Source organism: Paroedura picta, chromosome 3 (genome assembly GCF_049243985.1).
Source record: "Paroedura picta isolate Pp20150507F chromosome 3, Ppicta_v3.0, whole genome shotgun sequence".
NCBI classification, from domain to species: Eukaryota; Metazoa; Chordata; class Lepidosauria; order Squamata; family Gekkonidae; genus Paroedura; species Paroedura picta.
The window spans coordinates 40,219,483-40,242,277 of NC_135371.1; the positions used below are offsets into that span (position 1 = coordinate 40,219,483).

General features: G+C 45.6%; 1 long non-coding RNA gene across 1 annotated transcript in view; it reads right to left on the reverse strand.

The window, feature by feature from the left end:
• The window catches only part of LOC143831095 (uncharacterized), a 172,335-nt gene that overhangs the window by 24,217 nt on the left and 125,323 nt on the right, over positions 1 to 22,795 (reverse strand). The window contains exon 2 of the long non-coding RNA XR_013228711.1: positions 2,013 to 2,125. This is a non-coding gene — a long non-coding RNA (uncharacterized LOC143831095). The remainder of the gene's footprint in view (positions 1 to 2,012; positions 2,126 to 22,795) is intronic.

Here is a 22,795-nt window from a genome sequence, read left to right on the forward strand (position 1 = left end):
TCACAGGGCCAGGTAGCCTTGGGTGGGACCAAGAAAGAAGTGGACATCTCTCCTTGGCACTCCAGGGCTTACAGTGCCGGGTGGCCTGGGGGAGGGAGGGCCAAGGGAAGTGGGTGCTTCCTCTTGACACCCCTGATGGACGCTGGTGGAATCCAGTGGCAAGGAGACCCACATTAACAGCAGGGGAACTGGGTGGGCCCCAGGGCGCTGCTGGCTCTTCCTGTGGGTGGGATCCCCACAGCAAGGAGACATGTGTTCCCAGTGAGGGATCTGGATGGGCTCCAGGGCACTGCTGGGGTCTGGGTTCTTGTGGTCTTCTGAATGTAAGTCAGACTCCCTCTCCCATGCTGTGCCAACACTCCTGTAGAGTAATAATAAATAGCAGCCACGGATTGGTGCAGCCGCCGTTGACGCCGCGGGGACACCCAGCAATGACGTGGCTCCCCTGGTGCGTCAGCAGGCCGCGCCGTCACGCGGCTTGAGAGGGGCGGGGCGCTTGGCCTTAAATAGGCTGAGTGCACAGGCACCAGCCCTCTTTGCGCCAGCCGCCGTCGGCGACAGACACCCGCCCACCCTCACAGTTTTGTTGTGGGTACTGTTGTCGCAGCTTCGGTTATGCTCGGTAGGGAGCCTGATGGCAGGGAGGGCCACCTGCGTGTGGAACTCCCTAAGGTGGGGGTCTCAGTATGGAGACCGGCAGTTATCCAGGCGTGGCCTACCCGGCTGGGAGGCCAGGGGCCCGGGGAGCCAAGCGGCGAGCGGGCACCAATGGAGGCGGACGCCCTTTGGGTCCCTTGCTGCCGCTTCCCTGAGTTCCGCGGCAAAAGGTGTCCCATCCTCCCGGCTGGGAGTGAGTCGTGGAGCCTGAGTACCACGGTCCAGTTATGCAGCTGGATGGCTGACGGGGGGTCAGGCCAACCCTCCGTTGGGGTTGTTTGTTAATAAACGGCTGCAGCCAATTTATTTGCCAAACATGGAGTCGTGTCGTTGCTGGGGCCAGTCGCCACCTGCTAGTCAAAGCTGTGGCTTTGTTCAAGTCAATGGAAACGTGTGCATGTCTTCCTTGAACCCAAAATGCCCTCCTACAAATCAACTAGGTTTGAGCTTGCTGAGACAAAGAGGGGAAGAAATCTTGGGGTCACAATGGATACCTCACTGAGAGTGCCAGTGAAGTGTGCTGAAGCAGTTAAAAGGAGAAATTCTGTGCTGGAGATCAGGATCAGCTATCTGTATTGTAGACAGGAAATAAATGTTTTTAAAAGATGACATCAGCTGGACAAGGCATCACTTCTTGGGAAGGCCAGAAGTCACTTCTGGAGAAGTGACATGAACTTGCTCTAGGAATAGCTGGGGGAGGTACGGCTACGTAGTTGTAAGTCCCCCTCAGGAGTCAGTCTTGCTCTTTTCAGCACAAGGCCTAGTGAAAACAGCAGGCAGTTGGGAGGCAGCCATTAGAAGCAGCCCCGCAGGAAGGCTGGCAGGCAAGTGGGTGTCCCAAACAAGGAGGCCTGCGAGTCCTGCAGGTCCCTGCTTGAGTGTCTGTAATGCTGGTCTTAGTGGGGCACGAAATGCTGAAAAAATGTCTATACGTTACTGGAAAAAATTCTGTCAGGAAACAAAACCTGGTGCAAAAATAAAGTCAAAGACAAAAATAGAGTCACACCAGCCACAGGAGACAAAAAAAAAAAAAAAAGGGCCAAGGCTGATGGTGCATGCTCTGATAAATTTCCAAAAACTACCTACGCGTTTCGGCAACAGGTTTCATCAGGAGAATCAGTTAATATCTTAACAACACTGAGTATATATAAGTATAGTTAAAATTATGTAAATCATAATATTAAACGTTAAAGCCCAAATCTTAAAATACAAAACCGCTAAAGCTCATTCTGTCCTTGAGACTGCAAGAGAAACTCCTTGTAAAAACAAAGTTAAATCGAGCCTTTCCAGCACCCAGCAGGCTTAACTCAAATTTAAAGAAATCTTTTTTCTGTGTCTAAATACGAGTTACCAACCTGTTCATCTTTCAGTAGTTCTTCAAACAGAGTAAAAGATCAGTAAGTGTCACTGGAAGAGCTTTTCTCTATTCTGACACCCAGCTGACGTAACGTGTAGAAATGAAAGGTTGCTTGTGAAAAAAAGAAGCAGATTGGATTGTCAGACTTCAGACAGTGAACCTAAAGGTTTAAATGAGTCTTTAGAATTGCATCAGCTTCCATTAAAAAAAGAATGGAAGAGGGCTGGGATTCAGAGTGCCAAGGAAATGCCTCTGCCCTGGGAATGTTTACTCATGAGTAAGTGATGGCCCTCATTCAGGAATGGCCCACCCTGGTATTTTAGCCCCAATCAGGAGTCAGCTCTCAGCCAGGAAGGGCTTAACAAGGAGTCAGCTCTCCTCCTACAACTTCCTGCCGATTTCAGAAGCTGGCTGGGTAGAAGAGGAGACAGCTTCTGCTGCCAGTAAATTGCCTTTGCCTCCTGGTCTCTTTCAACTCAGAGGGCATGGTTGGAGCTGGGACAGCCTCTGCAAGCCTACTGGAGGTGGGGGGCTACAGAAGGCCCAGAAACGACCCCCTGCTAACCCTCTGGGATCCAGGATGCTGAGGAAATGCCCCTGCCCTGTGAATGCTTACCCATTAGTAAGTGATGGCCCTCTTCCAGGAAAGGCCCACCATGGTAGTTTGGCCACAATTAGGAGACAGCCCTCAGCCAGGGGGGGCTCTCCACCTCCAACTTCATGCCAGTTTCAGAAGTTTGCTGGCTGGGAGAGGAACTGGCCTGAGAGCATACCGGACAGCCAGTAAGTTGCTCTGGCCTCTTTCAACTCAGAGAACATGGGGGGAGTTAGGGCAGCCTGTTTGTGCCTTCTGGAGGTGGGGGGCTGCAGGATGCCTAGAAACAGCCCCCCTTGCTGGCCCTCTGGGACACAGGTTGCCCAGGAAAAGCCTCTGCCATGGGAACATTTACTCATGGGGAAGTCATATGAGGTTTGCAATTGGCAATCTGAGGAGGGAGGAACACTTTGGGGGTAGCCATCACAGGAAATTGCAGCAAGGGAAGCCATGCAGATGTGGGTGGGACTGGGAAAATGTAGACTTTCCCTTTCCATGTGGATACCACCTTGGTCTTGATGCTGTCTTTCCAATGCCATCACAACAAGGTACCTTTGAGACCAATGGCACAAAAGATGTGGCTCCCCACATGAGAATTTCCCAGTAGCACCTTCCCAGTAGAAGAGCTGGTTTTTATACCATGCTTATAACTACCAAAGGTGTCTTAGAGTGGCTTATTATCACCTTCCCTTCCTCTCCCCACAACCATCTGAGGTATGTGAGGCTGAGAGAGCTCTGTGAAAAGAGTTTCTAACAGGACTGTGCCTAGCCCAGGGTCACCCAACATTTGGAGGAGCAGGGAATCAAATCCAGCTCACATATTAGAAACTGCTGCTCTTAACCATTACACCAGGCTGTACAAATTGCCATTGCCTGAAAGAGATGTAGCTAGAGCACAGAAGAAGCTGTTGCAGGAGGATGATGCAAGTCTTTTTTGACTTGCTTATTGACTGTGTTGGGATTCCTTTCCTTTAAATTTGGACCTTCTAGCTAATGGCTTCTGAAAGCAATCCAAGGAGGGGAGATACTCAGGGATTTCCTACGTGGAAAGGCAATTGTGTGGTTAATAAGGTTTGAGATTTCGGAAGAAATACTTTTGTCTTCTCTGTTTTCTCTCTCTCCCTCTCTCTCTCTGGTTGAGGGAGTTCCACATAGCCCCAGTCTCCATCCCAAGCAGCCCTTTCCTCTACGGGAACTGATCTCTGCATTCTGGAGAAGAACTTTCATTATGGGGGTTCTTCAGGTTGCACTTGGAGGCTGACATTCTTGAACAGTGGCAGGGATGCCAGCCTCCAGCTGGGATCTGGAGATCCTACTACTGGGGTTTCTTGAAACCTGAAAAATATTTCAGGGGGTCCACAATGGTAAAAATGTTGAGAAAAGATGACTTGGGCCCATTATGCATGGCCGCCAAAACGGCGATTTCGGGTCACATGGAAAACGTGGAGGGGGAAGAAGTGAAGCAAACCGCTTATGCATGGGACGGGACGCAACGGCGGCAAAACCCAGAGTAACCGATTATGCACGCAGCGACCCCAGTGCCGCTTCTGGTTGCGCCCCGGTCACCCAGAAGCTGCGCTTTCTTCTGCGTTTCGCTAATGCGACTTTTTCGGCGGCATGCACCGAATCTGCGGCCGGTTGCAGCCGGCACCATGCGTTATCGGTGATTTTAGTCGCTGCCATTCCACCCCAAATGTGTGCTATTCCCCCTGTGCATAATGGGCCATAGAGGCAATAATTGAGAAACCCACTAAGTTCTTTGCCAACTAATCTTTTCATGTTTCTTTGTAATATACAACTTGTTTTATTTACTTTGACATTGAACTGAACTGAAGAACATACAGACTGAAATGTTTTCAATTCTACAAGCAAATTTAGCTGTCAATTAAATATGTAACAAGTTTATGAATTATTTGATGTTTGTTATTAGCAATTACTGGCACAGCATTTCTCTTTGTTTTCCACCTGGAGCCTGGCATCCCTGCACCTCCATGGGATCAAAAGCCAGGGCTTTTCTCCAGGGGGACTGATCTCTGTTGCCTAAAAATGACCTGAAATTCAAACAAATCCCTAGGTCCCAACCTCTCCCATCCTGCAACCTCTCTGCCACAGAGCTCCCCCTCCCAAGCAAGCCCTTTCATGTCCAGGAGCCTGGATATGAGTTGTCGTTGTAGAGTCCCCCCCTCCAAAACAGACATTTTTTCCCTGGGGAGCTGATCTCTATATTCCAATTCCAGGAGTTTTCCAGGCTGCAGCTGGCGGTTGGTGACCCCTGGATCACGAATGTTCCTTGAGGTTTGGAGGTGGAGCCTCAAGAGTCAAGAGTGGGCAGGAGCTTTTGCCATGTTACCATCCCCCAGGAAGGCCACAGTCAGGTGTGCATCCTAATACCTGTTGTATTCTTGGGTACAACAAGCTTTGCCTATAGTGAATGAATAACAACAAACCTTTAGCAATTATCTTTAAGAAATCCTGGAGAATAGGGAAAGTTCCAATGGATTGGGGGAGGACAAATGTGGCCCCCATTTTTCAAAGGGGAGGAGAAGTTCCCAATAACTACTGCCCAGTCAGTTTAACTTCTGTATGAGGAGAAGTTTATGAAGGCAGTTGATATTCTTGTGAGAAAATTAGTAAAAACGGGGATGGATAAGGTCACAATCAAATGGTTTAGTAATTGTTTAGCATTTTCATTAATGATTTGGATGAGGCAATAGAGGGTATCTTGATCCAATTAGCAGATGGCACTAAATGGGGGGGGGGGCTAATACCACAGAGGAAAGGACTACTCTTCAAGGAGATCTGGCTTGACTGGGAAATTAGCCCATAGCCAACAAAATGAATTGTAATAGGGAAAAGTACTCTTACATTTCGGTAATAATAATGTGATGCATAAACGTAAGATGGGGGATATATGGGAATAGTAGTACATGTGAAAAGGACTTAGGGGCTCTGGTGGATAATGAGAATATGAGACAACAGCGCAATACTATAGCAGCTAAGAAGGCTAATGTGATATCTGGTTCCATTGCTTCAACCATAGAATATATAGTAAGGGAAATTATAATACCACTCTAGACCTTATTTGTTAGCCCTCATTTGGAATATTGTGTCCAGTTCTGGAAACTACAGTTCAAGAAGAATATTGACAAGCTGGAACATGTCAAGAGAAGAGCAACTAGGATGGTTGAGGGGTTAGAATCCATGCCTTATGAGGAAAGGTTGAGAAATTTGGGTGTGCGTCGCTTGGAGAAATGGAGGGCAAGGAGTGATAGGATAGCTGTGTTTAACTATGTAAAATATAAGCGTGTTGAAGAGGGGGCAGATGTGTTCACTGCAGCTTTAAAGACAAGGACAAGGAGCAATGGATTCAAATTATGGGGAAAGAGGTTCCATTGAAATATTAGAAACCATTTTCTGAAGCTGACAGTTCACAGATGGAATCTGCTGCTTTGGACGGTGGGGGAGTTTCCTTCATTGGAAGTTTTAAGGAGGAGATTGCATGAGCACCTGTCAGGAGTGTTTAATGTTAAGTCCCCGAGAACGTGGGGGCTGGACTGGATGGCCCTTTGTGGTCTCTTCCAGCTCTGTGTGATTCCGAGTCTGAATAATACAAAGTGTGAAAAGGAAAATCACTTCATCTGCTTTTGCTGCTCCCTAGAATGTGTTTAACAGTCTTAAGGAAATGAGTTTCAATAACCACAGAGACAGAAGTTACTGATTTTGCAGCTACTGTGCTTTCTGTAGGTCTAAAGCCGCCAAACATTACTTGGGAGATGGGCCTAAAATAGATACTTATCAGCATTAACCAATTAGTCTTTATTGAAGCTATGAGCAGGCTGCCTCACAGCAGGGATCAATGCAAAGTACACACAAATCCAATAAAGGGTTTCTAGCACGTCCTATTATACTTATTAGCTTTGCTCAAGTTGCTGTTTTTACACATGCGCTTTGCAGTCATCATATCTTTCATACTGTAGGGAACAGCTGCCCATGACGTATGTCTTCAGCACTTGTACTCCACCTTTTAGATGAAAATTTCTTTCCTAAGCCTGCTTTGCAGTTGGCTGGCAGGCTTTAAACTGGCATATCATTTAATACCAAGGCAGGAATATCTTGTGTAGATCTGCCACTTGGATGAATAATTCCAAAATCAAGATTGATCAAAAAACCCTACCCCATTCTAGTTTCTATTTCCTATATGCATAATAAGCTATGGCTTGGATACTAAATTTATTTTCCATAGATGTAAACTGTGAAGCAATTTATGCTGATTACTCACGGCCACTAAGTGCCAGGGCCAGCAAACTGGGCCTCCAGGTATTGTTGCCCATCACCACTCTAAGTGGAGGCAGGAGAACATTTTTAGTACTGTTACACATGGCAGGACCCCTGCCTCACTGACTGGCATACTGTCTTCTGCAACCAGTGGCACCCCTTTATAATCTAGGCTTAAGCCAAAGCCAGGACACTGTGAAAGTCTGCCAAGCCAGGTCAGACTCCATCTTAAAGAGCTTGCTCTTGGCCACAGGTTCAGAAGGGCAGTCTCTGCCTGACACAGGTATCCCCTGACTCAATATTGCTCTCCTCATAGCCCCCACCACCCCATTGTATTGCTGATTTAGTGGACCGTCTAAGACCTGTTTGCCCAGGGGCTCCTAGGCAAACCTCTTTGTCTTTCATGTGACATTAACTTGGCCCCTCTGCTATGGGAAATCTCTTCCCCAAACCCTGCAGCTAAACCTATTGAGACATGATGGCTCCCTTTTCTTAGCCCCATTAATGCCTTTGTCTAAGCCCATCAATGGCTATCTCCGGACCTGGCCAGGGCATTGCCCAGCATCCTGACCCATGGAATATTCCATCATGTGCTCACCTAAACCATGTCACATAGCCCCCTCCCCCAAAACCTATATAAACCGTGGCTATACACAGCCTCTCTGGGTGCTTTCCACCCCCTGGGTCCTGGGTCTAATGGATCTTGATCCATTAGAACCTCTCGTCGTGCTGGCTTGTGTCACTAATCTCTGACTCTGTACAGGAACAGTAATTATACAGAACCTTTTTCCCACTCCGGTTCTTCTCTTTACGACTGCTTGATAGGTGTATACTTATGCTTTTATTATTTTCTAATAAAGACTGTTACTATTTTTACAATTTACCAATGCTTGAGTTCTTAAGGGTTTAATTAACAGGCATTCGATCCTTTAACTCTAAGTTACCTCCCTCTCACTTGGCTGATTCCCCATGGCTTAATACACATGCCACATGACATGTGTAAACGCAATTTTGGTAACAGTACAGCCTTATGTCTTGCTAGCAGGTCTTACTAGAAGTGATGAAAGGTAGCTTAGGCCTTGGTGGAAAGTCTAGAGCAGGGGTAGTCAACCTGTGGTCCTCTAGATGTTCATGGACTACAATTCCCATGACCCCTGCCAGCGTTTGCTGGCAGGGGCTCATGGGAATTGTAGACAATGAACATTTGGAGGACCAGAGGTTGACTACCCCTGCCCTAGAGGTTCCCCTTTTCACTTATTTTTTTCATGAGAAGTGACACAGAACATCATGTAACTCATCATGGCCCCAGCCACAATCTTCTATCAGTTGCCTGGCACCCTACTACCAGGCTAAGGATATGCAAATAGATGTCAAGCCAATGAGCAGTGTCACTTCTGGCTTACTGCATAGGTCTGGGGGAATCCTAGAGCATTGTGCCAACATAATGTCACTTCTGAGTTGACATCAAAAGTGATGTTGCAACACTGGCATGGCTAGGGATGGGCATGAACTAGGTTTGGTTCATGATGTACCCCATTCGTGAAACATAGACCATAATAAATTCTTAGCCACCTCATGGACCATCATACATTTTTAGCCAGTTCAGTTTGTGAAATGGTAGAATGGCCCCCAGTATGGTAGAGACAACAAATTTACAGATAACTCTGGCTGACTTTCTTCCACAGCTTGTCATTTCCCCAGAAAGCACTTTCCTGGAGACACTTTCTTGGGGGGGGGGGCAGTAACTCAGAAGCCATAAATATAATCTTCACCAATCTTGGAGAGTAGGTAGAGGGGAGTCAGTTGGAAGGCCTTTGCAAGTTTGATGTCTCTAGCTTACACAGAATCTGCTCTATATACTTCTGAACCTGAAGCTGTCAAAATGACTGCGGTTTGGGAGTATATAGAACAGATCCTGTGAAAACTAGAGGTATCAGAGTTTCAGGGAACCTCCCCCAAATGCTCCTTTATATGCCCTTCAAGTTGTTGCTTTAAAATTCAGTAAACTTTGGCTGAGCAGAGACAGACTATCTGGGAATATCCTCACTCATGAATGGACATGGACCTCCATGAACATTGTGAAATTTTGTGGAAAGTTCATGCAGGGTGAAAAGCAAGAACAGGCCAAAATTCATCATGGACTTTAGATGTCTGCTATGACTTACTTTGTGGGTGGGTTCATGTCCATCCCTAGGCATGGCCCCTATTTCCCACTCCTCTGCCAGTCTTCTAAGCAGTGGCAGCAAACCAAGGCTGCCAGGTGAGAGATCTCTTTCCATAGTGGATTGTTGTCCTTTAGTCTCCATGGGCAAAATGTCATGGGGGGAGGGGGTGTGGCAAACTGAATCTTGAGGGAAGAGAGCCTGAACTCCACAGAACACACTAATTACTGTATAATGCTATAACATGGCCTAATGCAGCATTATATGCATTTCAGCTTTCATCCTCCAAAGATGTATTTACTGTGCCTGGTCTCAACCAAACTACCTACGATGGATAAAATTAAGCACATCGCCAGCAAAAGCTTTGCAGAATTCTCAGGGATAGGGTTACCAGCAGTTTATGAAGAGACTGTCCTATAGCGTGCAATACTCAAAGCCAGGGATGGGGGTGGGGGGAGGAGAACTGCACAACAAGGCATGCAGTCTTCCTTAAAAGAAGAGACAGCCACATCGTAGCCTGTTGCTGCTGTATCGACACTTTGACTGGCCTCACCCTTTGTGCAACACAACTCAAGACAAAAGGTTACCAGCTGTTTACAAAAGGATCACAGAAAAGGAACATTAGGGTGCTAGCATGACAGTCACTGAAGAGCAGGCAACAGAAGGATGTAAGCAAGGAGCACTGTGTTGATCCGTCAGATCGCTATTCTATTAAGAATGTCGCTGGTCTGTTTTCTTCCTGCTTCCTCTTCCACAGCTGGTCTATGAAATCAACAGGGGGGTTGCCTGTTTCCCCCTTTTTTATTTGAAGGAATAAGGCAAGAATGGGCGATCCATATTCCTTTGTATGAGCTACAGCAGCATGAGGACAATAGGAGAAAATGGAAAATGCAGCATACTCCATCCCTCTTATTTATTTACTCATTATTTCTTTATGCATTAAAATAGATGACGCCCCACCCTAAAGCCAGAACAATAATACGCAATAAAATGAGCATCACAATCCAATTTTGCAACTCTCTGTGTGTCTCCATTCATGTTACCTCCCTTTTCATTGTTTCAGCAATCTGCAGAGAAAAAAGAATCACTTTGTGAAGACAGACTCTTGAAGATTTCTTCGTAACTGGGAATGTAAACCCTGATCTCCTGGACATGTGAAGAAACAGGCAGTGATCTGTGGTGACTGCCCTATGCAGGATTTAGCACAGAGACTGCCTCAAGTGGACCATAAGAAAGAAAAGCCTTGCTTGATTGGTCCAATTTTTAACAGAAAGAAGAATGGTTTCCATCCTTTGCTTCCAGCAACTGGAGTTATACTGCCTTGAAGTACTGCCATTTGGTTCTAGGCCAGCCTTTCTCAGCCTTTTTACCATTGAGAAACCCCTGAAGCATTCTTCAGACTTCAAGAAACTCTGGGAGTGATGTCAACAGGCCCCACCTCCCTGCCACGCCCCCAGAAGTCATATGTCACCAGAAGTAACATCACCCAGACACTCCCACTAGATGTGACACCACACTTCATCACCCCCACTTCCGCAAACCCAGAAACAGCCCAGTGGTCGACTCCAATGGGTTGGGAATAGGGTCAGCGCAGGCCCCCACCGCTCCATCACCCCCATTCCCAATGCCAGGTTACTCTCTCTGGGGTAGCCTCCCTTGACTTGGCCCTTGCCTGCCTGTCTGCCCCATTCACCAAGCTCTAGGCAACCAGTGAGAAGGGTTGGTCTTGTACACAGCATGGCTGACTACTGTGGTTGTACAACTCAGCCAAACTGGCTCATGGGGTGGGGGGCATGAGCCAGTGCTGTGCTTCCCTCAGTCCAGAGCTGGCCAGCCCTGGCCCAGAGGAAAAGAAAGAAATTGGGCTGCAGGATATGGGGTTTGGGCCACCTTCCTCATGCACTGCAGGGAGTTTCCCCCATTTGGGGGGCAAAAGCCATAGTGATGCCCCCAATCACCCACCTGTGTGCTACCCCCCATTCCACCCCTATAATGAATGAAAAAAAAGTTGGGCCAGGCATCACAAAGCTGCCCAGCCAAAAATAAGCCACTTTGTCCCTGCACCCTGGCCAGTTAGCCTCATCACAATAACATCTGACCACTCCATGGTTCTTAATATTTTGTTAATGCAGGCTCACAATGGCTTCCTTGGTATGTAGTAAGGGCAAGTGCCTCATTTGTCTATCCTTTGCCCTCCCATAGCTGTGCTGGGAAGGCATAACCGTGGTGCTTCCCCTTTAATTCCCCCAAGAGCAGCTGAAAGGGGCTGGGATTGTGCCCAAGAAGGTGCAGTGTAGCTTTCCATCCTCACCCAAAGGTGGAGTGGCTATAATGTTGGAGGGGCTCCGCCACGCCAGAAACGGCCCAACAGCCTACCCCGCTGGGCCAGGAACAGGACTGGAGCAGGTATCTGCATCTCCGTTGCCCTCTGCCACCCCGCCAAAGCAGTTAAGTTAAAATGAGAGTGTATATCTCTCTGAACTCTAGTTGCTACCAGGTGCCACAAGCTTCAGCCAGGAAGGATTTGCATGACCGGAGGCCACCCCCTTTCCATCCTCTCCAGTCCCATCGTTGGTCATTTGGGGGGTGGGGGCGAGCAGGTCAGCATCACCATATATGGCCATATCACTCAAAAATAATTGATATATATATAACTAAACCCCAGGATTTCAGAAAGCACCCGTTGAGAAAACCTACTCCAGCCTATTCTCCGTGAATTTTTTCTCTTGCTCTAAAACTAGCATTGCGTCTTGGGGCAGTGAGTTCTATACGTTATAGCATAGTTAGCAAAGTAGTTAATCTACCATGAGTGGCCATGGCAGCCTCTCTGCCTGCATGAGCAAAAAAAACAACCCCACACCCTCCATTTCTAGGCTGACCAGATGCAAAGGAGGACATTCTTCTGCAGAAGATGAAATTCCAGCAGGTGCAGCTTGTCAAGTGGCACCTGCCAAAAGTCCCTCTTCTATGAACTATGAAAGATACAGGAAACGCAGCCCTCCTTTGCATCTGGTGACTCCATCCTTTCATATCAGCTGGAGAAAATCAGCTATCATGGTAAGAAGTATGAGCTAATACCTCTTCCATTGAGACGAGAAGAAAAGATCAAATGATTTACTAAAAACAAGCTAGCAGAAGTTATGTAGAAGAATATGCATTTCGGAGCCCAAGAACAGCAACATATATTATGGGAAAGATTAGTTTGTTCTTTACCACACATGCATGCAGTGAAAACTCTAATGCTCAGAGAAGCATTATGTATCTGATAATGATACATAATGAACTTGTCTGAAAATAGGCAATGCACACGTCTCCTATCCATATGTCATAATGAGCACAATAGAGATAAACAATGTATAATTTCCTGTAATGTTAGGGATGCGTGAACACCCCCCACTGGCTTGGCTCACCGTGTGATCAACAGCCACAAACAGGGAGCCAATTATCCGTCATTCACTTTACTGTTCACAGTTTCAGCCTGTTCGTCAGGTTACTTTTGGGGTATTCAAACAGGATTGGTCATTGCAGAACAAGCAGCAGCATTTATGTACATATTCTCATAGGGCCCAATGGCAGCCCGGCTTCCCCCTCCTCCTCAGACCTATTGTCCCTGAACTCTACTGAGCAACTAATGGTATAAATAAAGAGTGAGCATTTAATGAGCTCTTCTGACCATCTGCAAGCCAGGCCAGAATCAATCCTATCTACTGTGCAGATACAAAAGCCCTGCAAGGAAAAGAAATGAAACGCCACTGCAAGGAATCAAAACTCACAGTTACTGTGTGCACGTAAAGCTGTTCAATACCTATCAAGGTGATCAACGGGGGAATATATCAGGCATTTTGGCTCACATATAAACTCAGATGTTGAATAAAGTATGTGTCACTATCAAACATGTTCTCCAGGAAATTCGTGATGTCTTTGTATACAGAATGACATGACTCTCAGATCAAGTTTGCCAGATTTAACATTCACCAACAAAGATGGTGATGGGTTTGGAGATCTGATAACCATCTTCAAGTATTTAAAGGGTTCCATGTAGAGGATGGAGCAGAATTGTTCTCTCTTGCCCTGGAGGGACAGACCAGAACCAATGGGATGAAATTAATTCAAAAGAAATTCTGTCTAAACATCCAAAAGATGTTCCTGACAGAGCGGTTTCTCAGTGGAACAGGCTTCCTCAGGAAGTGGTGGAGGTCTGATGGAGAGGCTGATTCTGTGAAGATTCACTGGGCCCAGGTTACAGTGGATGAGCGATAGGGTTGTGAGTGTCCTGCATAGTGCAGGGGGTTGGACTAGATGACCCAGGAGATCCCTTCCAACTCTATGATTCTATGTGTTGGTGGTATTTAAACTATTTTATATCCCCATTTTATCACATGAGAATTTTTCCAGAAGGAGACTTAGACTATCATCTGAGTCTCCTTCTCTACTATCTGGGTCTCCTCACATTGGAGTTGTCACTATTGTACATAGTGGCAAGAATGGTTTAACGATTTGTGGGGCCTGTAGCACCAAAGCCAGTTTAAGAATTCACTGGGTTCTAGCAGAGTACAATTGTGGCAGGAGCAGCCAGACTGGGGGTAGAGCCCCCCCCCCCAGAGGAAAGGAGAGTCACTCCGAGTGTCTGTAAAAATGGAAATGTGGGAAGGAGAGAGGCCATGACCCTTATCAATGGGGGGAGGCTCCAAGCAGGGAAGTGCACAGCCTGTAGCACATGCTACATGTACTACATGGATAAATTGGCCCTGCATAGTGGAGGATTTGGCTTTCTGAATCTCCTGCTACAGTGAGAGACATCCCACTGTCTGCTCACTGGAGAAAAGTCATTGCTCCAATGGTATGTCATTTCCATCTCAAAGCCATAAAAGACATTGTACTAATATAGCATCAGTGCCCCTAGCCCTTCACTCTGTCTCCAGTTGCCAGCCAATGGCTGGAAACCTTATGAGGTTTACATTTTCTTAAACATGCATGACTTTCCATTTAAGATTTAGAAGGAAGGAGACTCCTTCTTGTAGCTGGGAGCCAGTTCTCAAGTAACCTAATAGAAAAGAACTGAATTGAGGAAACTTAGGTTGAAATCCCTGAAGAGTTCTAAAGCTTTATTGGTGACCTTGGCAAGTCATTATCTTTCAGTCAAGCATGTTTCACAGAGATTTTATACAAAGAGGAATGGTCTGTGTGCACCACTTTGAGTTCCTCAGAGTAATGGGATAATACAAATTAGACTTAATTGCATATGAATAATATCTAGCATTTACATAGTTCTTGCAGTATTCAAAATGATCTTGTAATCTTTCCGCCTTCATATTTTACTAAGGGGTAAGTGGGTGGAGAGTGGGTGGGGCCGGTCCAGGTGAGGCGCCAATCGGAAGGAGCTTTGTGCCTTCCAATTGGCCCTTCACCAGGACAGACAGTAGTTCTAGCCAATCGGGTGAGGGCCCAATCTAGGCCTTCACCAGGACAGGCCAGAAAGGCTTCTAGACCCTCACCAGGACAGGGCAGGAAACAACAGGGAAGCGGCAGGACACCGTGAGTAAAGAAGGAGGCCCTCCCCTTGGGACTAAAAGCACACCCGGGGCCTCAAAGAAGCCACGATGCTGGGGGGGGGGGTTCAAAACCTGGTTGAGTCCAGGGCAGATAAAATCAAGAGTCCTTCCCCAGGCTAGGCCAGGTCATCAGGCCACTCCTCACTATCCCCGAGGCAGGATGTTGTTGAAATGGAGAAGGGAGGGAGGGTTTTATTGGGGGCTTTATTGAGGGTCTTTGTTACCTGCCACTACCCACTTGTGGGAGTGGGTGGCTAAAAATATAACAATCACAATCATAATCATATAATGAGGAGGAGGAGGAGGAGGAGCTTATCCACAGCCTGGCCTCAATCAGGGTCAAAGCATTTTTGGTCCTGGCCTCCACCTGGTAGAATGAGCTCCCAGGAGAGCTGGGGGCCTTGACAAAGCTCTGTCAAGTCTTTGGTTGAGACAAGAGAAAATAAGATCAGGCGCTTCCCCCCAGGCTATGACAGGTCTTCAGGCGAATCCTTATTTCCATGGGGTGGGTTGCTGGTTGATTTGGAGAGGGGGGTGGGGGTGGAAGACTGTTATCACTGCCAATTTGATGCTGGATTTTATATGGGGGGGTTAATGGGGTTTTACTGGGGTTGTTGTTAGAGCGGGCTAAAAGTCTAGCAATAAAAAAGTAAATAAGAGAGAGAGAGAGAGAGTGCCAGCCAGTCACCCAGCCAGACTGCCTGCCTGCCTGCCTATGGGGTTGCCAAAAATCAGAAGTGACTTGGCAGCACTGTGCACCCCCACATGTATTCTTCCTTCTGGAGTTTAGATGCATTTAATAGATGAAGTTTTTTTTTTAAAAAAAATGATAAACCTTGAAACCAGCCTTCACTGGAGAAATGAGGAAAATTGTTTGGAGTCTCTGTGGTTACAACTAGATAGTGTAGCCCCACCTGAAAAATTTCATCTACGGAGAAAGGTTTTTAACAAAACATGCATCATCATATCTGAATCCTTTAAATTCTGTCTGATTTAGTCCACATTAATTTCAGTTCTCGCAAAAGCAATCAATTCTGCAACACACTGAGGTGGGGAGTAGCCATATTTCAAAGGCATTGTTAACATTAAAAAAACAAAAACCCTTGCTGTGGAAAGCTTCTCTCTGCCTGTTCGGGTGCACGTGTGTTCCTCTCCTGTCTGTTGTATCTGAGTGCTTAACATTTACACAGTAACACCCGAGGATATTAAAATTAAAAGTGCATTAAAAATTAATTTACTTTTCACCATTCAGCCGTAACAAAAGAATAAGGGGGCATTCAATGACGGTGAAAGGTAGCAAGCTCATAACCAACCAAAGGAGATGCTTCTTCAAGAGAACAGCATGTACCATATTCAGAAATTCATTGTCAGAGGCTGTGTGAAAATGTTAGGGAGATGGAGATAGAGACTGGGCAATATAATCCAAATGTCTGGCCACCAAAATACAAGCAATGTGCTACTGCTTTAGTACCTTTACTCCTCACAACCCAGCTAGGTGGGTATATAGTCCAAGAAGCAAATTGCTGCAGTTTCTCTGACTTGTTGAGGAACCTGGAAGGCACACATGGAAAACTGTTGTTTCCTTTAAATTCTGCCTGACTTACTTCACATTAATTTGTACCAGTGAGAATAATCAGTTCTGTAATGCACTGAGGTCGGGAGCAACCATTTTAAAAAGAGCACTCCACTCTGCTAGTGCCAACCTGCTGTTGATCCCCAGCGCCTGGCCTTGAGTAGAGGAGAGCCAGGGCCTTTTCAGCCCTGACTCCAGCCTGGTGGAATAACAATAAGTTACCAACTGAGATCTGGGCCCTTTTGGAGCTGTCAAAGTTCAAAGGGCCTGTAAAACGGCTCTCTACCACCAGACATCTGGTTGAAGCCAAGGCCAACAATTATTGACATCTGGATGGGCCCCTCTGCCACCCCTGCTACCCCATCTCTTTTTCCATCTAGGCCTGAGTGAAATTCTGAACATTTGTCCCCAGGTCTTAGCAGCAGAGCATGTTACTCTTCCGCTTGTTCCGTCTTTTAAAAAATATGTTTTTAATGTGTACGATATTATCTGATGTATGAAGTTTTTTGAGCCACCCCAAGACTGTTGCTAGAGGGGCAGCCTAAAAATAAAATACTAATATTTAAAAATATATTACTGTAGAAATCTTTTATCTTTCTTTTCAGAGACATTAGCCTTTCCAGAAATACCGCAGTAGTCGCAGTCAACTTGAATAGTACCACTGTTTCCAACAATTTTGTTTTACTTGGTGACAATTACAGTAGCTCATCCATTACCTTATCTTGGGAACTTTGGTCTCTGTTTGTTACCATGACCAGCACTGCCATCACAAATTCTGCTATGGGATCTCCATGACTACATTCTCTTTTGTCTCCTTCCATGAGCTCAGTCAGATGGACTATGTGAGCCAATAAGATTCAGCACATCTTATTTAAAGACACACAACCATGCAGGATCAGCAAAATCCTCCACAAAATTATGCCCTTTCATGGAATCCTAGAATCATAAAGTTGGAAGATACCTCCAGGATCATCTAATCTAACCTCCTGCAGAATACAGGAAATTCACAACCACCTGTGCATTCACAGTGACACAATTCTATGTCCAGTTGATGCCACCCCCCCCAAAAAAAATCCCAGACTCCCTGATCAGTGTGGCCCGAAAAAAAAAAATTGCTTCCCAATCCCTGCACCAGTCTCCTGGATAGGGCAGTATAGAAATCAAATCAAATCATAAATAAATAAATAGGTGATTGGCATTTCCTTGGCATGTAATAAAAGGCCATAAGAGCCAAGAACTAACACAGTCCTTTCTGGCAGATGGCTATCTAGCTTCTGCTTTAAAACTTCCAAAGAAGGAGAACTCACCACCTCCTAAGGAAGCCTGTTCCATTGAGGAAGTGCTCTGTCAGGAACTTCTTCTGAATGTTTCACCAAAGGTTCTTTTGAATTAATTTCAACCCATTGATTCTGGTCTAACCCTCTGGGACAAAAGAAAATAACTCTGCTCCATCCTCTATGTGATAGCCCTTCAAGTCCTATCCTATCATTGCTTAGTCTTCTCTCCGGGTTGAACAGATGAAACTCCCTCAACATTCCCTCATATGTCTTGGTCTCCAAACCCCTCACCATCTTCGTTGTCCTCCTCTAGACATGATCCAGTTTGTCTACACCCTTCTTCAATTCACTCACTGACTTTATACTTCCATTCACTAATTTTGTGACACACTAGAACAGTGCTCCCCAACCACCGGGCTAGGGCCTGGTACCGGACTGGGGCAGGAGGGAGGGAGTCATGGGCACTGGCACACCAGAAGCTGTGCCTCCCTACCCCCCCTACAGTGTATGCTCGCTGCGCCGGGAGCAATTGGCGCTGTGCTGCAGGGGGGGAGGTGTGGGCGCTGATGGGCGTTTGCAGGTGCTGACATGTCAGCACTCATGCCTCCCTCTTCCCCCCCCCCCAGTCCCCAGCCTGAAAAAGGTTGGGGACCGCTGCACTAGAAGACACAAGAAAATCAACGGAGGTGATGGGAAAACCTTGAATGGTTTTGATGCAATCTTGATGCTGATAGATTAATACTGAAATATCTACTTTCTGTCATTATTTTAATTCCACCATTCTCCTAGGACAACAGGTACATAAAACCATCTCATTTTATCTTCATTAAAATCCTGCAAAGTAGATTAGGCTGCTTGATAGGGAGTGGTCCAAGTACTGAATATTTTAGTAAATATCACCCTTTGTCATGAAGGGGTTTAATTAAAGTCTGTCAGCTAGCTTAGCATAAAACTAATTGAGCAGGGAGTCTTCCCACCTAAAGGGGTGGAGCCTATGGAGGACCAGTCCTTTGATCCTGAAATTTAGTCATTAGTCTCTGCCCTGTATAGTAGGAATGGGCAATTTGGTTCAGATAAGATGACAAGTATAAGAATAAATGCTAATTTTGCTAGTTTTCAGATCTATCCAAGCTGAATGGCGCATCATACTTTGAGCCAGCTGAATCAGCGATATCTGAATTGTGATTCGGTGATTCAGCCACAATTTGGCCACTAAACATCTGATCTGTCATAATCAGCTGCTTGGCACACCTTTTAAAAGCCTCCCCCTGCCTTCTAAGGCAGCAGAGGTGCTCTCCACTGCCTGGGGGAGAGAAGCATGTGCACGGGGGGGGGGCAGGAATTGGAGTGTTTCTGATTTAGCCTTTTAAAGGCCCCCCTGCCTCCCAGCCTTCTCAGACACTGCCTGAGAAGGGGGGGGGGGAGTGAGAGCACCAAACAGCTAATCTGTCCTGAACAGCTGCTTGGTGTGCCCTTTAAATGCTTTCCCCCAGCCTTCTCAGGCAGCAGAGATGCTCTCCATTGGCTGGGGGGGAGACAGGTATGTGCACAGAAAAAGAATTTGGACCATTTTGTATTCAGCCCAAATCAATTCAGCTGAATCTGACCCAGTGAAAAGTGATTCAGATTTGATTCAAATCTACTTGGTCCAAATCTAAAACAGTTCAAATTTTTTTCCTGTGGATAGTCCTGTAGCATCTTGTTAGAGTCTAAGTTTGAATCTTTCAAACTAAGCACAGAGCACTAGATGCAGAAGATTAGAAACAGAATAGTGAGTCTGTTACTGTTTGTTCTCCTTACAACCTTCCCCTAAATTATTGTAATAAACTTTTCAAAAGCCTAAACACACATCAGCTGTATTACAAAATCTTACATTGCTAACCCCAATTTTTTCCAACACCATCATGAATTAACTTCACTCCTGAGTAGAGTTTGAGCCCATGCTTCTCTTGGGTTGACAATTCCAATCTGGAAAATGTTTGAAGATTTTAAACCAGTATTTGAAGAAGGGATTTGGGAGAGAAAGCTGGATGGGAAAGAGATGCCACAGAATCTGCTCTCAAAATATTCCTTCAGTGGAACAGATCTTTCTAGGCCAGGGTTACAAAACAGTAACTATGCTGGAAGAATGCTAGCCCCCAGCTAGAGATGGGTAATCCTAGTTTGCTTTGTCCAAATACAAGATTTTTAGTCATCCAAATATAGTCATTTTAAAAAATTCTCTGTGGGTGACATTGTTGCTGGCACCATCCAGATAACTTCCTTGGAATCATTTCAGATGTGAGGCTTTTGTATGATGACAGATGATTTCAGGGGGCAGAAGTATGAATAAAATAACTGAAGGCTTGCTTTGGAAATTGCAGAGCTCCAACAAAGACAGTGTTATTTTGAAATCATTTGGTAAGGTATCATCACATGCCTTATAATAAAGGAGAAGGAATTAATCCTCAGGCGAATAATAATACATTTCACCTATTGGCCATGCTAGCTAAATGGGATTTCCATGGTCAGAACCAATATGACCTTGAATGTCAGTTGTTGGGGGCTAAAAAGTGGGGAAGCTTTGGTCCCAATGACCCTGATGTGATGACCCTTGCAAGACTGGCCACTATGAGAAAAAGAAGTTGAATTCTATGGGCCATTGAAGTAATCCCTTCTTCTTATGTTCTTAGATGGGACCCTTGATTACTGGGCAAGATACAATACAGATCTTCATTCAAAAGAACAACTTTGGTAACTATACCAACACCATGCATTCTGTAGCAGTTCTAATTTGTGTATAAAATTAAATCAATTGTATAAAATTAAATCAATAGAAAAATGGTACATTTTGAGAGTCTTGATTCTTTTTTCTTTACTAGACTATCATAGGTCAGATTGTATGTTGTTTTGCATATGTTAAATTAAAATGGGAGCTAATTTGAGCTTTAAATGCAGTTTGATTAGTTTTGTAATTCATAAGATGGTGAGATACGAACACGCCAGCTCTGCAAAGTGCACTACATTTTATGTTCTATTATTCTCATATCTGGTGGGTATCCAACATCAAGATTCAGCTGTTCAATGTATCCCTTTCATGATGACACCATTTAGCTAATCAATCAAAGTTAATTCATACCAGCTTTACAATGTGTTAAAGTCAACCAGGGTGGACTTTTTCATACTTTGGGTGTGCTAAACTTGTCTTGTGAATAGTCCAACCCATTTCTGGAAACTTTTCTGGTTGTGCAGAGAACTGTAAGAACATCCCAGTCTTTTAATACACTTTAACTGCCTTGAACACGCAGATGAAAGGAAATTGAAACTATGAAAAGTGGCAGCTCAACTGCATTATTAAGTGCCTTTATGAACATCCCATCTCCAATGTATATCGGAGGAGCTGTTCCTCAACTAGCACTCTCTCTGTATTATAGTACTTCAAGCAAAGGGTTGCTGTTGTCCCTTTAAATGAACAGTCCATATTCACACCGTGTAGGCAGCAACATGAAACTGGGACACTTTTTTAGGTCAGAGGCTTTCTTTGAACAATGAACAGACACTGGATAAGACTGGGTGCAGGGATGGGGAGGTGATTCTCCCCGCCAAGCTGAGGTCTTTCTCTTTCAAAGGAAAGGCAGAAGCTTCACCTTTTAATTGTTGTATTGACTCTACTCCCTTGTTCAATACCCTTTCTTACCACTAAGATTGTCTAATCAAAGGCTCTTCCTCCCTGCCCGTGGCTCACCTGCCTCCACCATTGATCCAGAATTGGAAAAGAAAAAGGGAAATAAGGCCTCTGGAAAAGAGGACACAATTAACACCCGAGCTGCTTCAATTCATGGGTGTCTTTCAACAGCTCACACCTCTCTGTGTATATTCTCTTTCTCTTCTGTGTCTCCCTTTGTGCTTGTGGGTTTTCTTCAAGAAAAAGCCTTTGTCAGCAGCCCAGGGAGAAGATTAAAGCTCCTGTCGGAAGGAAACAGGTTGCTTTTGTGCCCAAGTCCTTCTAATCCACTTTATTAAAATGTTCCAAATCTTCCTTCAAGAGGGGAGATCACAGGAACATTCCCACATCACCCCTGGCATGCAGTCCTTTGAAGAGCATCATTACAGGATGCTAGGGGGGGGAAGGAAAAAAACCCAAGGATGGGCTAAAAAGTGGACTGGAGATCTGCAACGTCAGGGGACAGAGCCCGGTACTTCAAGGCTGGTTTCAACCTAATCCCAGGCTGCTATCAGAGAAAACCATTCTCACTCAGATAGGAGACTAAGTTTAACTAGTACAGGGGAACAATTATAACTCCAGACTTTTCCAGATTGACTCTGTCTTCCTGGTTGGATTCCACAGATACATTTTTTCAAGGGGATTGTGGATGCAAACAAACAGGTTCTAATTAGAGATGAGGCAAAGTTCTCAGTGAACAAGTTCAGCGGGAAGAATGTATCATGCTTGACAGTCATAATTACTCGTGAACTGAGGCTAGGATTTGTTTGATTTACTGCTGTCTTAGTCCAACAGCCATTGAACAACTTTGTGGCTCTACAGTAGTTCTGATTGTGGAGTTCTGTTTCCTTGCACTGCGAGCACCTTTGCATTGGCACGGTAGGTGAAATCAATTTATACACTCTTTCCCACCAAGTTGGCTCAGGGTGGCTTCCAACATTTTTAAAACCAATATATAATAAGAAATTATTATCATAAACATTAAAACATTAAGTTTAAAACCAGTCAAGCCAGAGTAGGGGTGGGGACATAGGATAGAGAGGGAGCCCAGTTGATGTTTTATCCAGTATGGCCATGGTGTTCATTGGCCCACACCAAACGCTTGGCAGAAGAGCTTCGTCTTGCAGATTGTATGAAACTGACTCAGTTCCATCAGAGCCCTCATCTCTTCCAGGAGCGGCTGTGAGGGACATCACTGGGACATCTTGGAGGGCCCATATTCAGCCGGTGCTTCATCATCTCCACTGGTTACCATTCTGTTTCCCAGTCAAGTTCAAGGTATTGGTATTAACCTTTAAGGCCATATGCAGCCTGGGTCCCATCTACCTGTGGGACCGCTTGGTCGCTTATGCCCCACGCAGAGCTCTCTACTCTGTGGGTATGAATTTACTGGTTGTCCCGGGGGCCCCGGGAAGTTCACCTGGCCTCGATCTGGGTCAGACCCTTTTCGGCCCTGGCCCCAACCTGGTGGAATAAGCTGCCGGAAGAGCTGAGGGCCCTGCGGGATTTGTCAGCTTTCCGCAGGGCCTGTAAGATGGAGCTCTTCCACCAGATGTATGGTTGGGGCCAGGGCAGAGTCCCAGCATTTTGAACAAGGACCCCCAAAAGTTTACTAATCCTGCTCCCTCCCTTGTAGAAAGACAA